At 56.9% G+C, this 8,716-nt stretch overlaps 1 protein-coding gene across 3 annotated transcripts in view; it reads left to right on the plus strand.

The window, feature by feature from the left end:
* Nucleotides 1-8,716, plus strand: part of LMF1 (lipase maturation factor 1) — a 100,461-nt gene that overhangs the window by 66,572 nt on the left and 25,173 nt on the right. The window lies entirely within an intron of this gene.

Consider the following 8,716-nt stretch of genomic DNA (forward strand, 5'->3'; position numbering starts at 1 on the left):
GCTCACGAGTTCATGTAGGGGCTGCGAGTGGTCTGGGGCCTGGAGCTTGGACAGTCATTTGTTCTCAGTCCATGTGGGAGCCTCCTGGTAGCACCATCCCCATCCTGGGCCTATGTGGTCATGGCCACAGTACACCTAGAGCATCTCAGGCCTGGACACCCCTTCCTGCATTCGGCCCATCGCTCACACCTGCACATGGAAGCCATCATCGTCTGCGTGCCACCGACGCCAGTGGCAGCTGTCTCATTGCCTTTGCATTTTCTGCCAGGGTTGCTCTGGCACTCACTGCCTCCAAGCGTGGAGCTGGTGCTGTTCTCACGTGGCGCCTCTGCTGCGATTCCGGGTTTTGGTCCACGTGCCGGCCTGGGACGGGCATTTGCACCTGCATTTAGTGGCTGTGTCCTGACTTTATTCTTCAGGCTCTTGAGATCTCCCCGTACCCCATCAAATGCCCCGCCTTGCTGAGGACCTGTGAGCTTCTCTCTTTGTCTGAGACCAGGTTCTGCTGACGGTCGGTGAGATACCAGAAAGCGAACGCTCTCAGCTCTGTGGCTGGATGGTCCCAACACAGCCGTGACAGGCAGCAGCCGCAGAGCACACGTGCGTGAGAGGCTTTCGCCAACAAAGCTGTGCACACGGCAGCCCACGCCGGCCACCCTGCCCCCGAAAGGTCCAGTGTCCTCAGCCCAGGTCAGGAAAGCTGAGGGAACCCGTGTGTCCAGACGCCCTCAGGACAGGTCAGAAAAGTTGGGGGGGACCCTGTGTCTCCCCCATCACCCTCAGGACAGGTCAGGAACGCTGGGGCAGGGGGCCATGTCTCCAGATGCACTCAGCCCAGGTCAGGAAAGCTGGGGAGCCCCTTGTCTCCAGATGCCCTCAGGACAGGTCAGCAGAGCTGAGGGGCCCCATGTAAGGTGCCCTCAGGATGGGTCGGGAAAGTGTGGGGAGGTCCCGTGTCTCCAGACGCCCTCAGGACAGGTCAGGAAAGCTGGGTGGGCCCCTTGTCTCCAGGCCAGAAGCTCCACAGCGCATCTCACGGAGCCCGCTGGCTCAGCACAGGTGGGGACAGCAGTGGTGCACTGGGCTCAGGTCCACAAAGGCTGGGTGCTGGTGAGGACCATCCCATGCAGGTTTCCATTGGCAAGAGACACTGAGGTGCCCACCCGTGTCCCCACAAACACTTTGATGTCTTCTCTACGGAGTGGCTGCATTTTAAAGCTGGTGTCAGGCATCCTGGGCTGTGTCTCTTCAGTGAACGTGGCTGCTCTGGGCCCGGGAGTGTCTCAGGATCCCCAGGACGCACCTGGCCAGGACCACCAGGGTGTGGTGTTTCTGAGGGACGGGTCACGCCACAGCTGCGCTCCGGCGAGGACATAGGTCGCAACTCTTGGGGAGGCTGGCCGGGGGGCCCCACAGCTGCCTGTCAGCACTGCCTTCCCCTGTGTCCACGCGGCCAGCTGGCGTGCGGTGGGTCCCTTCCCGCCCCCGTGAGCACCCAGTTTTTCCTGTGCCCCAGAGGCCCAGGACTGCCCCTCACTGGAGCTCTCTGCTGTGTTGTGTGTGGGGAGTGCTCTGTGTCTGCCGCTGACTCCACCAGTTCAGACATGGCCCGAGACGGTGGACAGAGTGGGCCCAGCCAGGAGCACAGAGGCAGGGGCAGCCCGGGCCTGAGGGATGGCCCTGGATGTCTCAAGGCACCCTCGGTGTCACTGCCACCTGGAGGGTTGGCCGCAGCGGCATCCGGGCCACAGACAGGGCCTGCGGGCAGGGCCCAAACCCACTCTCCCTGTAGTTTGCAGCGTGGCTTTATCTGGGGCCGCCTTGTGAGTAGTTCAGATGAAGTCAGCGTGGACTGTGCTGAGCCCCAAATCCAACGACTGTGTCCTTAGAAGAGGCCCAGACACGTGGGGGGTCCTGTACCCACGCGGCCGAGCTTCCGGAAGGTGGAGCCTCCTGGGAGGCTGGATTGTGGCTGGGGCCACTCCCCTCTCCAGACACTGAGGCTGAGTGCAGGGTGTGCGAGGTCAGGGCCCTTTTTATCCACATCCCAGGAACAGGCTGAGCCTTGGCTCACAGAGAGCCTTGAGCCTGATGTCCTGATGGTCACACGGGGTCCAGGGCCAGGCCGGGCAGCTTGAGGCTCTGGCGGCAGCTGCTGTCCCGGCGGGTGGGGCCGCCCCCCGCCCCGCCCAGCTGCAGAGACTGTCCTCGGGGAATCGAGTTTCAAATCCCACCATGACCTGAACAGGCATGGGGGAGCCCCGCTGAGCTGGGAGAGGGCCCAGGAACCCCTTTTCTTGCATCCCGGGGGCCCCTTGGGGCTCCAGGAGCGAGAACCTGGAGTAGCCAGTGTTCAGAGCAGTGCGGCGCCGTGCCTGCAGCGGGTGGACCGCCGTGACAGGGCTCTTTGCGGTTCACTGTGTCCCCTGGGGCAGGGATGGCCCACGTACCGGCCTCAGGGGCCTGGACTCCACTCGACAGACGGAGCAGTGGCCATGCCCAGTCCAAGGCCAGGTACAGGGGGCAGTGTGTGGGGAGAGCGAGGACATCACGTGTGGGGACAGCTACATGGGGGCCCCAGGAGAGGGATGCACAGGTGGGCAGTGGCCATGAGGCAGAGGGGCCCTCAGCTGGGACGGGAGCCGCAGCCCCCTCTCACCTCAGACCTGTCTCTCAGACAAGGACGCTCCCTCCCGTGTGTCTTGATGACGAGGCACTGGTGAAGGTTTCAGGAAGTCAGGGTGTCATCTGCGAGCCCAGGGCCCTGCATGAATCGTCTCTCCGAGGAGGAGCTGATTCCGGAAGGTGGCAGGCCCCTGCCTGCAGCCCCCGAGCCTGCGCCGTCTGCTCCACAGCATCGTGGGTGGGGACCGCAGGCCCTTTTGCTGTCTTTCCACTTCTTGCTGGTCAGATAAGGAGTCGGGGGTGCCCCTTTCTAGGAGAGTTGCCCCTGTGCTGTGGGGGCCGCTGAGCCCCTTCCGGAGCCTGGAAACCTCCGGAAGTTTCAGCAGCACAGAGCGAAAGGCCCATGCACCCCGGGGACACCTCCCTTGGGACTCCTCCTCCGGGCTCGGGACCTCCGCGTGTGCGCACTTCTCTCCCCAGAAGGAACTGCTCAGCCGTGGCTGTCCGCAGCCTCACACCCCACACTCGCCACTTTTCTCATCTGCTGGTAACGAAAGGCAGTTGCCAGCAAATTCAGTCGGTTAAGCCAGAAGCAGCGGGGGAGGCGTCCCCAAGTTCCAAGAGAAGAGGCCAGTTCCCCGGAGGGTGAAAGGTGACGGGGCAGCTCTGCCTGAAACTCCCTCCAAGCCTGTGGCCTTCCACGCGTGGTGTTCCCAGATCTCTGTAGACTCCACCAGGATGCCCTGCAGCTTGCCCAGCTCTGACGCCCTCTACCCAGAGTGAGTGCAGACCCCGCAGGCCAAGGGCTCGGTCCCACCAGACACTGGGGATGCATTGATGGCCGCTTGCTCTCAGCCAGCAGAGGGACCAGAGCCATGTCCTCAGCCCTGTCCCGAGGACCCCCAGGATCCCCGAGCCAGCACAGGACAAGGGTTGGTGACCAGGCACGGGTGCCATCCGGAAAGCAGCGGGCTGTGGGAAGGGTTGCTGCGGTCCCCACGTCAGAGTGGTCTCCTGACGACACGGATGCAATAGCAGGTTGTGAATGTGGGGGTCATGCAGCAGCTTTTAGCAGCAGGGATGGCACTGGCTGCTGAAATGGAAAATCCAGGCCTGTCCTCTGTCTGCACTTGGGTTTTAGGAAGTCAGCTGTCATCGAGAAGGATGGGGTGAGGACTCCCACGGATGGGTTTTGATGCAGAGAAGACACAGGATCTGGAGTACATGGACTCCGAACATTGCAAACAAGTCTCCGTTGCTTTTTGGGGAGTTGAACGTAACTCTGTTGCTAGAGGGCTGCGGGAAATCTAGCACCATCATTCAGTCCCATGGTGCTCCTTCCATGCCCCTTCCAGAGCTGCTTCCCAGACACGGCACAGGGCAGCCCCTGCCAGGGCCTGGGCGGGCAGGGACCCACGGCCACTTCACTTGCTGCCGGCAGGAGTACCCCACTGAGCTCCATCCCCCGCACCCCAAGGCTTGGCCCGAGGTCAGGCCTGTCTGAGTTTGGGCCAACGTCGTGGAGAACTACAATTCTGTCTGCTAAAGGACGCTCTCAGGGCTACAGACAGGTCCCGTGATGGGCACGGAGCCTCTCAGAGTCGGCTCACTACGGGGACCAGGCCACGCACCACAGACCCTCAGAGAGCTGCCTGGGCAGGGCGGGGGTCCCCAAGATCTGCCTGGGGCCACCTGACACTCCTGGAGCCAGGGTCTCCCAGCCTGCGGCTTGGGGGTGCGTCTCTGGCTCCCACACATGCAGGCGGAGTTTTAGACCAGTGGTTAGATCCGGAAGCACTGCCCCTGCCCGTGGTCACTCTCTGCACCCTGACTCCAGGCCCAGGCCACAGCCATGCCTTCCAGGGTGTCTGCGACAGCCCTGCTCACCCCGAGGTGCCCACGGAGACCAGAGGCCATTCGTGCTAGGAGCGTGCACTCTGCGTGGGGCGGGCCACACAGAGCAGCCCTCGCTGGACTGGGCTCCCAGAGTTCTGCGGGGCCTCTGGGTGTGGGTTGGAGTGACTGAGGGGGTGCAGAGCTGCTGTGGGTGCCCCTGGGGGACAGGGCCCTGCTGCCCAGAGCAGCCTTGCTGAGAGAAGCCTCGCTCATGCTCCCCTGCCTGCCCAGCTCCGCCACAGGTACCGAGGCCGCATGTGTGCCAACACTCCTGGCAGGAGCTGCAGGAATCCGTGTTGACGTGCTCAGCCTGGCCTGGCCAGCTTCCACGCAGTGTATTTTGTGGCTGGTGCATCCCCGTGTCAGGCAGGCGCCCCTTTCCAGCTTGCCCCCTCAAGGCACACACAGAGCACAGCGGCTGGGGCTGCCCCTGGCTGCCTCCCAACAGGGAAGCTCAGCACAGCCTTTTTTCCTCGTGTGTCCCAGGACCCACCCGGCCAGGGTTTGGGCCAGGAGATCCTGTAATGCCTTTAACTACGACTAGGGGCCGTGAGCTGCCAGCCCCCTCAGGCTGTGACTGGATGTGAGTCACCAGGCGCCCTCAGATGTGGTGGCCTGCTAATGTGGGAATAATATATATCCAGGTTGGCGTTACCCTTAAAGACTGTAAATGTCATCGTTAGGGGAACCGTGCCTAAATCCCATCCAGCATGCTGGGAGCTGAGGCTTCTCGCCTTGTCTCCTGGCTGTTTTATTGGTTTTTGTAAGAAGATAATGTTTTTTGTGTGTGCTGGGAGCTGGGGAGGAGGGGCAGTGCCAGCCTGGGGAACGTCAAGGGCCTTGGGTGGGAGGAGCCTGGGGAATGTCAGGGGCCTCGGGTGGGAGGAGCCTGGGGAACATCAGGGGCCTCGGGTTGGGGGGCCTGGGGAGTGTCGGGGCCTCGGGTGGGAGGGGTCTGGCAAATGTGGGGGGCCTCGGGTGGGGGGGGCCTGGCCTGGCAGATGGCCCACTGCAGGGTGGTTTTGGCAGGGCCCGGCTGACAGCCCCAGGCCCATGCCTGGCATCACCCGGCAGAGCAGCCCACCAGCCCAGTACAGGCCTGAGGAGACACCGGCCTTCCCTGGGCCTGGATTTCCCGCTTTTCCTGGGGTCCTCTTGCCAGGGACAGCCACGGCTATGGGAGGCAGGGGTGCCACCTCAAGGTCAGCAGTGCTCACGGCTCTTCTACCCACGCAGCCGAGGACGGCAGTGCCTGCATCTGAGCCCTGTTCTTACGCAACCCTGTGCTGCCCACCCCCATGCGCCCCTTACTGGCTTGTGTGATCCTGAGCAAGTTCCGTCTTTCCACCTTTAAACTGATCACCCACTACCCTAAGGCGGTTGTGAGAATCAAATGTTGTAACATGCACTGAAACGGAGGTTCTGTAAAGGCTCCAAAGGGATGGGGATTTTCCAGATCTCTTTCTGTTACTGGTTTCTGATTTAATTCCTTTATTGTCAGAATGTATTTGATCTGCCCTGAGTCTTAAAATTTAGTCAGATTTGTTCTGTAGCCCAGAATATGGTTCGTCGTAGTGAAAGTTCCATTTGAGCTAAAAACGAACAGTGCTTTGCCGGGGTTCATTAGATCAAGTTGGCCAGTAGTGTTTTCACCTCTCCTGTACTTCCTCATTTTCTGCCTGTTTTATCAATTACTGAGATGAGGGAGATGGAGATCTCCAACTCTAATTATGGGTTTGTCGACGTCTGCTTGCACTTCTATCCATTTTGCTTCATGTCTTCTGAAGCTCTGTTATCAGGCGCATACATATTTGAGAGTCTTCTGACCTGATGAACATTGTGAAATGGCTCCTAACTCCTCCTCATATTCTTTGCTCTGAATTGTGCTTTGTCTGGTGTGAAGGTGGTCAGTCCAGCCTTCTCTTCACTCGTGTTTATGTGCTACGTTTGTCCACCCTTTACCTTTCAGCCTGTGTGTGTCTTCGTATTTGAAGCAGATCTCTTAGATCCAGAGTATGCTTGGGTCTGATTTTTCAATCCAGTCTGACAAGTCCTGCCCTGTATCTGGGTGTTTGGGCCGTTGGCATCAAATGCAGTCTTTCCTGGGGAAGGTTTCAGCTGTTGTCTTGCGATTTGTTTTGTTTCTCCCATGTGTTCTCTATGTTATACCTTCCTCTGGATTAATTGAATATTTTTGTGACTTCTTTTTATTTCTTGGCTGTAACTTTTTTGTCTTATTTGTGTGGTGGTTTTAGGGTTTATAGTACATACCTTTAATCCATAACAGCTCACCTTCAAGTTATACTAAGTCTATTTCATAAATGCTGAAAGAATTGTACAATATTCTACCAACAGTATTTTCCCCTCCTGGTCTTTTGCTATGATTGCCAAACAGTTCGATTAAACAGTCAGTTATCTTTCAGAGACGTTTCATTCAATTGGAAGAAGAGCCTCATTGCGTATCCATATACTTACCATTTCCAGAGCTCTTCTTTCCGTCTGTGATGATTCTCCCTCCACCTAATGTTACCATTTCCAGAGCTCTTCACTGCTGTGTGGAGACGCAGGTTTCCATCTGTGATCATTCTCCTTCCACCTAACAGACTTGACACTTCTTCTAGCATAGGTGTGCTGGTGACAAGTTCTTTCAGCTTGTCAATGTCTAACAAAGTCTTTATTTCACCTTCATTTTTGAAAGAGATTGTTGTTGGGTATAGAATTCTAGGTTGACAGGTTTAGTACTTTAAAGATTGTACTCTACTCTAGTCTCATTTGCATTATTTCCTATGACAACTCCTTATCTACATACTCTATAACATCTTCCTCTATTTGCATGTAAGATTTTTTATCCCAAGTTTTGAGCAATATTCGATTATGATGCGTAGTTTGTAACACGATACGCTTCAAATACGAAGACACACACAGGCTGAAAGGTAAGGGGTAGGAAAACATACCACACAAACACAAGTGGCAAGAAGGCTGGACCGGCCACCTTCACACCAGACAAAGCAGAATTCAGAGCAAAGAATGTGATCAGGCGTAAAGAGGCTATTTCACAACGTTCATCAGGAGGTCAGAAGACTCTCAAACATCTATGCACCTGGTAATAGAGCTTCAAAAGACATGAAGCAAAAATGGATAGAACTGCAAGCAGACGTAGACAGATGCATAAAGTTGGAGATTTCAATAACAGATCAAGCAGGTAGATACAAAATAAGGATATAGAAGAGTTGAAAAACACTACCAACCAACATGATCTAATTAACATAGGCAGTTTGTGACAATTTCTTTGTCAATCAAACGACAATCAAAGTGATCAATAGTGTCATACTGTCATGTAGTACAATGTGACCATTTGGTTATTTGGTGTCATTTTCCTCATGTTTTTTGTGCTTGGAGTTCATTGAGTTGCTTGAATCTATAGGTTTATCATTGTCATTACATTCAGAAAACATTTGGCCAGTGTTTCTTCAAATATTGTTTCTGTACCTCTCCAGGATGTGAGGAGGCTTACACAGGTGTGAGTGCTGAGCCCTGTCTGGGGTGGAGGGCGTGCGAGTCAGCACTAAGTATCTGTTACCCAAAGACTCAGAAAAACTTTTACTTTGGTTTCTCTAAAATGGGCTTTTCCCACTAACATCAGAGTTCCACACTGTTTGGCTTCTGGATTCAGGCTGTTTCAGAGATCTGCTATTGCCCAACACACCCCAAGCCTCAGTGGCTTAGAGCAGCAACATCTTTCCCCTGGTCCTGCGGTGGGCTCCGCTGGGCGGCTCCTCGCTCCCCTGGTCCAGCGGCGGGCTCCGCTGGGCGGCTCCTCGCTCCCCTGGTCCTGCGGTGGGCTCCGCTGGGCGGCTCCTCTCTCCCCTGGTCCTGCGGTGGGCTCCGCTGGGCGGCTCCTCTGCTGCATGTGGTGTCAGGTGGGGTCATTCACGAGCTGATAGCCAGGCCGAGAGGTCCAGGAAGGCTTCACTTGTTCTGGAACTTAGTGTGTCTCCTGGTGGCCTTGCCATGTGGCCACCACGGGCTTCCTCACAGCCTGGTGGCCTCAGAGTAGAGGGATCTTTCATGGGGCTGGATCTGCCTCAAGGACTGAGCTTGAGAGTTCAGAACATCACTCACTGCATTCTCTTGGCCAAAGCTGAGCCCCAAGGTCAGCTGGGGAGGCGAACCCCGCTCAGGAGGGGCCAAGGTC

Source organism: Piliocolobus tephrosceles, chromosome 17 (assembly GCF_002776525.5).
Source record: "Piliocolobus tephrosceles isolate RC106 chromosome 17, ASM277652v3, whole genome shotgun sequence".
NCBI lineage: Eukaryota > Metazoa > Chordata > Mammalia > Primates > Cercopithecidae > Piliocolobus > Piliocolobus tephrosceles.